This window comes from Paramormyrops kingsleyae, chromosome 24, assembly GCF_048594095.1.
Source record: "Paramormyrops kingsleyae isolate MSU_618 chromosome 24, PKINGS_0.4, whole genome shotgun sequence".
NCBI classification, from domain to species: Eukaryota; Metazoa; Chordata; class Actinopteri; order Osteoglossiformes; family Mormyridae; genus Paramormyrops; species Paramormyrops kingsleyae.
The window spans coordinates 27,826,432-27,835,199 of NC_132820.1; the positions used below are offsets into that span (position 1 = coordinate 27,826,432).

Sequence of the window (8,768 nt, forward strand, 5' to 3'; positions counted from 1 at the left end):
CAAGCGAATTTTGGACCGCTGCTACGAGCTTCACCAGGAGTGAGTCTTTCTGGAGCTGGGGGCACGGCGGGACACCGAGCGACGGTTCGCTGGAACTTCTGCTGTCGTTTGCTTTACCACCACCATCATTCATTGGGTAGTGTGAGTACTGCGTATCGAGTCCCCCCCCCGTTTTCTTTTCCTCGCTGGATGAGGACATATAGAGGTGGGACGGTAACTGCCAAAGCGGATAGAGTTTTCACCGGGTTTTGCCTACAGAGCCTCCAATCTCACAGACTTTCTATGTGTACCAACGTTTGGGCCCCATCGATAGTCTGAGCGCTACTAATATAAATGTAAATGGTAACTAGCTCGCTTGGAGTTAGTAACTTTGCTTGTTTGTGTTAATACCCTTTTTCTGTTGTTGTTGTTGTTTGTTATATTAAATTAGATTGGAAATTACCGTGACAAGGTGTTGACTTTTCCGAAATATAATTGTTTCCTCTGTACAATCCTATTAAAAAAATTTAAACGTACTATATTCTGGGGAAATATTTATTGTACCGCACTGGTTTTGGGCGGTATATTATTCCTCCAGTGGAGGCACCACGCTAATTAGTTTATCGGAATATTAGGTTTGGCGAACAGAGAATCCAGTAAGTCCAACATCACCAGCTGGGAGCTCAGGATCCTGTTTAGTAAGGCGTATTGGGTGAATTTGTAGTTTCAGTGTTACATCGGGTGTTCAAGCCAACACGCCCGGTGCCACAGGGGGGTTACATACAGTTAGATAGGGATAGAGCGGACGCTGACGTCATGACATTTATTAAACTCTCTGGTGGGATACAGTTAGAAAGGGATAGAGCGGACGCTGACGTCCTGACGTTTATTAAACTCCCTGGTGGGATACAGTTAGAAAGGGATAGAGCGGACGCTGACGTCCTGACGTTTATTAAACTCCCTGGTGGGATACAGTTAGAAAGGGATAGAGCGGACGCTGACGTCCTGACGTTTATTAAACTTCCTGGTGGGATACAGTTAGAAAGGGATAGAGCGGACGCTGACGTCCTGACGTTTATTAAACTCCCTGGTGGTATACCGTTAGAAAGGGATAGAGCGGACGCTGACGTCCTGACGTTTATTAAACTCCCTGGTGGGATACAGTTAGAATATGAATATTTTATTATGTTCATGTAATACAGACATGAACATAATAAAATGTACATAAAACATTTCTATACAATGTTCTATGGTGCCTGTAAGGTAAAAGAATATTTTTGTTCATCTACAGAATAATATGCTATAGAGACGGTCAGATAATTCAGAATTGGGAGCACAGCTGGATCTAGAAGTGGTCGGGGGGGCAATGGCCACCCAAATTTCTGCTCTACTCCCCCAATTGGCCAACTTTAGCCTGCACCATCTGAATCTGCCAATCACGTTTATTTCTTTCGTCCCATCAGATTTTCTTCTGCAGAGCATTTGTAGTCAGCAGTGAAAGTGGAGGCAGATTGTGGCGTGAGAGTTGGCAACCCTGTTAGTGCTCAGTATAAGCAGGGCTAGACATAAGCCGCGGCACCACGGCCAATGGCCGTCGTGCCTTTCAAAATTGGCCGCACGCCTCCTCAAAATTGAAGTACCTTACGGCCAAGATTGGCCTGCCTTTAATGTTTGTCTGGCCGTTTGCCCCCTTTTTACCGAAAGTAACGTTCATTACACAAAAGACTTGCGCACGACACAGTCCACTTTACCTCGTCAACAATCGATGCATCTGTACTGAACCCGAACCCAACCTTCGATACGAGAAACGAGGTCGACCCGCACATCTCGTAATTCCCAACTACTAAATGAACCGCAATGAATTCTGGACTAATACGATCATGTGTTCGTCGCATGATTGGCTGGTACGGTATGTATCGTCCAGCCTACTATGGAGCCACAGCAGTGACAATGGTGCATCATCGGGGGTTACGTTTTTGATTGGAAAAGCCATTCGACGGTTTCCGAATAACAGATAGGTGTCCTCTTCGGTAATCATCGTGTAGTTGTCGTCTGCTGCTTATGCTGTCACCATGCCTCGCAAAGATCGAGAACGTAAAAGAAAGCAAGCTGAACTCGCGGCTACTGCCGCAAAATGTTGCAAATTATCTACTTTGTTCAGGTAAGTGTCAGATGGTGTTATAAAAAAACATTTGCCGAGGCAGAGCAGATTTGACTCAGAGAAGTACCAAGCTCTGCTGGGAGGATATAGGACTGGTAGCGTGCAGTGTGCAAAAAACGAACGTCAAGTCAATTGTCATGTACACTAAAGGAATACGGGTGTTCTGAGCAAACAAATACAAAAATATTGACGGCTCCTTTATTGTTGGATAAAACATAGATTTTACATAAAAAATCTATGTAAAATAAGTTTTGTTTGATATTAATTGTATTTAATAGTTTCAACGGTTGGTAATTGTTTATCACATATTGAATAAAGTTTAAAATTAACATGACTGCTGCTTTTTCACTTCATTTTCATGGTTACTCAGTCTACTATACATGTTTGAAAAAGAGCTGGATAAAATCTGTAAAAATCCCCAAACCATGACATGCTAGTATTCATTGGAAATCTCTTGATTTGACTGTTTTAAGGAATACTGACAAGCTAGGGTTAGGGTGATTTTAAAACTTTGGCCAACATACTAGAATGTTCATAAAGCCACCACTGGTAGTAAGAGTTAATTGTAAGGTCAGGTACCCTGGACTGGTTACATATAGTCCTGATCAGATGATTCCATGGAATCCATTAATTTGAGTTTTGTGTCCTTTTTAGAGTGGTGCTCGCCTGACAGTGGTGTTTCTAAGGGGTTTTCAGATAACATTAGCCAATTAAGAAATTAAAATCCTCTTGGCCCTTATAGAGTGGTCATTGGCTACAATTATTCTTCTTTGTGACCAGGAATTCCAGTTATTTGGGCTACTAACTAAGCCACTTGCTGATATGGACATAATGTACATTTACTTTTGGTCCAGCTGGAGCCTTGCAGTGCACTAGGAAAAGATACCAAGTGACTCATATTTCTTTGTACCAAGAAATTAGATAGGTGGTCCAAATACTTAATTAATGTAAGCTTTGGAAATTGTCAAATTACTACATAGTCTGCGAGCCTCGGATATGTGGCCTTGGTGCCCTGGATTTACTCCAGATTTTGGCCTTGTGCCCAGGCTTAATGGCCTTGTGCCCTAGAAAAAATATGAATAGCCAAGGCCAAAGTGGCTGTGCCCTCCTAAATCCTTATGTCTAGCCCTGCATAAGGAAAGTTACCTGGTTAGATAGATTACTTGCTATAATTCACTTAAATAAGTCACACGCAACCATAAAGAACGGGTAACAGTTTTTGGTTCCCAAATCAAAGCTTGCTATCAGCAGTTCAGTTACAGCTGCTCTTAGATTGAATAACCAAGCTTCAGATCTGGTGCCTTCGAACCAAGTGGGCAGCTACTGCGGGCAGTTCAGGCAGTAATATAACACCTTCTCTGCCCACTTTGTACCAACACAGTGCAGGTCGCTTCACCTTTGTCTGCAAAGGCAGTTTGTTCATGGTTTGGTAATTATCTTTTAATGCTTTTTCTCTTTAAGGAGCCTCCTTCCACTATATTACTGTTCATGTTACCTGTTCTGCTCTTATGTTCTTATACCAGTTCATGAGTTTGAGTTCCAACTTTGCCTATAATATGCCAGTAGATAAGACCATGAGAGCATAAGGTAGAGTTCATAAATAGTCCAAACATAAAATATTAAAATGTCCTTGTACCCCACCTATTTCTCTGGTCACAAGCCGCTACTGCACTGTAGTATAGTCCATTGTGTGAAATGCTGCCCACCTAAAATTTCTAATTGCCCCTCCCCAACCTGAGCAGTCTAGATCCGGGCCTGATTGGGAGTGGAAAGACGTTTGTGTTTGTCTCATTTTCTGATAAAACACACACATACTATTACTGAAACTGCCCAGATATGTACTTTTCTCAAAGTGATAACAACTCAATAGAATCGTGTTCAGTTAATACTAATCGAAAGCCAAATGAAGTTCTGAAGGTAAGCCTCGCTAAATGAGTCCCCCTACAGGTGCAATCATGTCATTGCATTCGGCTGCGCAGTATTTAAGGTGGACCGGAAAATCGAATGAGGAGATGCGTATAAGGTGTCAACTTAAAGAAACAACAACAGGGGTCTAGTTAACACTTTATTGGCATCTTGAACAAGGCCAAAACAAGCAATCAACTTTCTAAGTTGAATATTTAATAAAAAAATAAAATGCATCTTTGTTTTAAATCAAATAAATACAACTCTTTTGCACTGTTTTTGCAAAGTCACAATAAAAAGTCCTGAATCTCTTTCTTCCAGTTAGAATGTGTAAACAATGCTACTGCATAGTAAATCATATTTTATAACAAAAAAAAAATTCTTAAGGCAGCACTACAAAGTTTTAGAGTGAATGTTAAGAATAAACCTTCCAACACAACTAACATAACTTGTGCTTCGTAAAGCATTTTGAACTTGCCTCTCCTTAATTTTCTGGGTCAATGGGACTGGAGGATGAAAAACAGTGGTTGTATCGCATCAAAAGAAGCATCTCAAACCTCCGGTCAGACAACCTATTTCTCCTTGGTGTGAGAACTATCCCACCTAAACTAAAGAGGCGCTCTACAGGTGCACTAGATGGTGTTAGGGTGTTGTACTTCAAGAAAACATTTTTGATGTTTGGGAATTGGTTAAGAGTATGAAGCTCATATCCCCCACATCGCAAATAGTCCATGACTTCTTGTTCTGCAGTGTAGGACTCATCAGTGTCTGGCCCAAACTCGCAGAAGTCCATGCCCCCACCTGGTTTAAGCCAGTGAGTAGGTACTGTCACAGTCTTACCATCTACTGGAGGAACTGTACCACACTCTGCAATGAGGAGCTCCTTCAGCCGCTGTCTTCTGTCATCCCTCACCCAGCGAAGCTTGAACTGTGGACAGCTAACAGCAGCCAGGAGGGCATCCTTGTTCTCAAGAACATCAGCAAAACGAGTCTGAATGGCCTGAAAATATACATTTCAAAGAAATATTTAATATAATATTTAGCTGTATCTTTACTATTGCTAAAAATTACTGAATATAAATATATATTTTTTATATTTTTGGTCTACAAGTAATTAGATAATGCATGGGACATACCTTTACAATGACATCTGGCAGGCCAGCTGTCATCCTGGAGAGTGTATCTTTAGTGCTTAGAGTCTTTGTCATCAGGACTTCCAGTGTTGGAATAAGGGCACCATAGGAGCAGTTATCCCCTTGCAGGATGTCCAGTGCAGCTGTCAGGGGCTTCATTGCAATGCAGTATTCCATCAGGAACTGGTTCTCTTTTTCATTAAAGCACTTGACTCCTAACTTGTTGCACAGTGTATTCAGATCATTCATGGGGATTTCTGTGATCCTGGAAACAGCCTCAAAAAAAGAATTCCACCTTGTGGATGATGGCACCAGGAGCTTTCTTTGGCTGACTTCTTCTACATGCTCTGATTGCAACTGTTGATCTACTTGCTTTGGTCCAAAGAGCTGTGCATTTAGCAATGCTAACCCTATATACAGTACAGCTCTAGTGTTTGTATTTTCAGTTAAGAATTTTTCAACATCACTGGTAGAAACTAGGTTGAGAGTATGTGATGCACAGCGGTAGTGTGGGGGGAGTGTCAGCTGGTTGTCCTCCTCGTTCACAGTGGAGAGGGCTTCTGTGATATCAGTGAAGGTCATGCCTTCCTCATCCTCTTCTTCATCATCGTCTGACTCACTAACATGTTGGTATGTTTTAAATGCTTTAACAAAATTTGAGCCATTGTCTGTTACAGTGGCGACAACTTTGTTGAGCACCCCATATGAAGAATGAATTTGTTCCAACTCTGAAGCAATGACATCATATGTGTGCCTGCCCCTTATTCTCTTACATGCGAGAGCTGCTTTGTTGCGCTGTAAAGTGCATGGATTGAATCAGTGTATAGTAACCGCCATATAGCTTTTATTATGAGATGTCCAAATGTCCGCAGTAGTCGACACAAAGTTTACCGCCTGCAGTGCGGCGCTCAGATTAGCCTCCATTGTAGCATATTCCTTATCTAAATAGTTAGAAAATGTTTTTCTCTGAGGCAGTCATGCATTATTCCGTGTGGGTATTTTGTCGATTAAACCGCGAAAAGACGGCGAGTCCACTGTGGATATGGGAAGCATTTCCTCGACTACAGTATGTAAGCAGCAACAAGTTTTTTCAAGTTTTCCCCACTCACCAGTTGACTTGAAAAGTCTAGTCTGAGCTGTTTAGTTGCAGGAAAAGATGAAGCCGAGTCTGTGTCGGGGACTGACCCCGCTTTCTCCACTAGCCTAACAGCACTGTGTTGTCCTTTGAGATGTTTAGATAGATTTGAAGTTGAACTCTTAGCGGTTGAAAATCTTTTGTCTCCCGCACATAAGACACACTGTACAACTATGTTTTTGCCCTTAGTTTCAACAAATTTAAAATAATGTTTGTATTTCCACACGTAAAAAGCACCCTTTTCTCACTCCGGTGGTCTCTTCATGCTGCAGTGTTTGTGTGGCTGCGTCTCGGATTGATGACGTTACATAGCGCAGCGCGTGGCTGCTTGATGATTTTTGCAACTGTATTTCATTATTATTATTTTTGCAGAAAACTGGCTAATCTGACGTCTTCAATGCAACACAATAGTAACGACGCGTTAGTCGGGTAGTAACTAAAATCTGATTACTGCCTTCTACAATGTAACGCCGTTAGATTACTCCGTTACTTAAAAAGTAATCTAATTACTTTAACGCGTTACTGCCCATCACTGGTGACGTCACACCTCTCACCCCGATATACTCGCCTCCCCCAATGTTAATAAGAAACCTACGCCTCTGGGTCCATGTGTCTTAAGCCATAAAACAGAAAGGCTCACTTGCCTGCTTTCTGTATTTCCACCCGTGTTTCACGTTGCTCCTGCTCTGTATAAACCACACACTTGTACACTCCTGCATCTGCAGTCCTCACTCCCTCAAGCAGCAGAGAGAAGTTGCCTTTGGGGATTTCCTGAGAGAAGAAGCGCGCTCTGCCCCTGTAGGCGTCCCCCTGTGATTCAGGTCTGCTCTGACCCTCCTGGAATAGGTGCACGATGGTGTCTGAATCAGTCCTTCTCCAGTCCACCTCCAGCTCCTCCAAAGGCAGGGGTCTGTCCACAAAGCAGGGCAGCAGTACAGCTCCTCCTAGCCGGGCTGTTAGAGGACCAGCAGAGCCGTGTAGCAGGAAACCTACCACAGGGATAAGAGAGATAAAATCTCTGTATGACAACAAAGCATTAAATAATAAGCGTAAAACATCCATTGCAACACAGTTACTTGAATATTTGGTAAGAAAATATTGGTAGATTAATTAATACACCCAAAACAAGAACAACTCAATTACATTTCTTCAACATTATTATACGAGTTATCAGACACATAAAACTGTCTTCAAAATGTACATACCATCAGAGTTAATGACGAACTTGAACACGATCAAAATAGCGCTGAAAGTATTGATCTGCATCGCCACCTTTAGTCTTGTAGAAAGAACTGTTTCTATAAGACAAGGACAAATTTTGCTGTATATTTTTGTTTTTACAAACAGACTATATCCGCTTTTATTAACGCTGTTATCTTCCTACATGAAATGCCATCTGGCCATAGTTTTACTTTCAGTTTACACCTGGAGCTGAAACACGCCCAACACACCTGAATTACAGCAAAGGGTGGATCACATGGCTGTGTTTCCCTGATCAAATGCAAATCGCTTAAGTCATGGTTAAGGGCTGATTCTTACAGTAACTTAAATGAAAACCATGTTATGACACGCACAAAAATATACAACAACAAGGGGGTATAGAAAACGGGCTTAGTGACGGATCCCTAATTAATACACAGGAAATATGCCAATGTTAAATTAACACTGCATGGTGTCTATATCCTCCTGAGACCCCACCCATTCATTTATGTCCATGGTAGTGCACATTTTGTTTTTGCATCTATCTTTTCACTAATGTAAGGAAACTTATTTATTCCTGTTGTACACAAAAGGGGAAATAAAATAAAAATAAATTTGAAAAAATCTAAATTGTAAGATGTCTTATTTCCTCCAAAGACAAAAATTGAAGGACACTTTTTTCCTTGGGTCTCAGGAGGATATGGGTCCACACCTTTCAGTGTTACCTTTAACACTTTACAGTGTGCAGTGTGTTGTTTTTACAGTGTTAATCTTTATTAACTGTAATAGTGTTCAATTTACACCATAGGGTAAATCAATGAGTCTCCACCTCCACATATCTGCCCCATTTTAATATGCGCACAAGTCATGAGGATCAGAAGAGCCATCCCAGATTTACCCACCATCATGAGAAAGACTCTGACCAAAAAGGACCTTAAAACTTTTTCTTATTTTATATAGAAGCTTTGCTGGCTCGTTTCTGACTGTTGTTGGAGATGAGCAAGCTATGCTCTTGATGGCTTTTTCCTCTCCAGATGTGTGTTTTTGTAACATGTTAACATCAAGGCTGAAGAAGAACTCTTGTAGCTGTATTGGGCACATCTCCTGAGTGGCATTTATTTTGTAAGAATATGGTTGTATTTGATGGCTGGTCCTGCCCTTGGATGATTAACATATGCGGAAAGGTGTCAGGACTGTTGTGATGCCCTTTTGGTGCAGTTCCTGGTACCGCCCACTCCCCTGTAGACCAATGGTG

At 41.7% G+C, this 8,768-nt stretch overlaps 1 long non-coding RNA gene across 1 annotated transcript; it reads right to left on the reverse strand.

Moving 5' to 3' along the window:
* Nucleotides 1–4,192: 4,192 nt before the first annotated feature.
* Nucleotides 4,193–8,207, reverse strand: LOC111838119 (uncharacterized). Its single transcript, XR_011985221.1, has 3 exons — nucleotides 7,519–8,207; nucleotides 5,182–7,302; nucleotides 4,193–5,045 (listed from the first exon to the last, which is right to left on the reverse strand). It is a non-coding gene; the product is annotated as an uncharacterized lncRNA (long non-coding RNA).
* Between the last annotated feature and the right edge of the window lie 561 nt (nucleotides 8,208–8,768).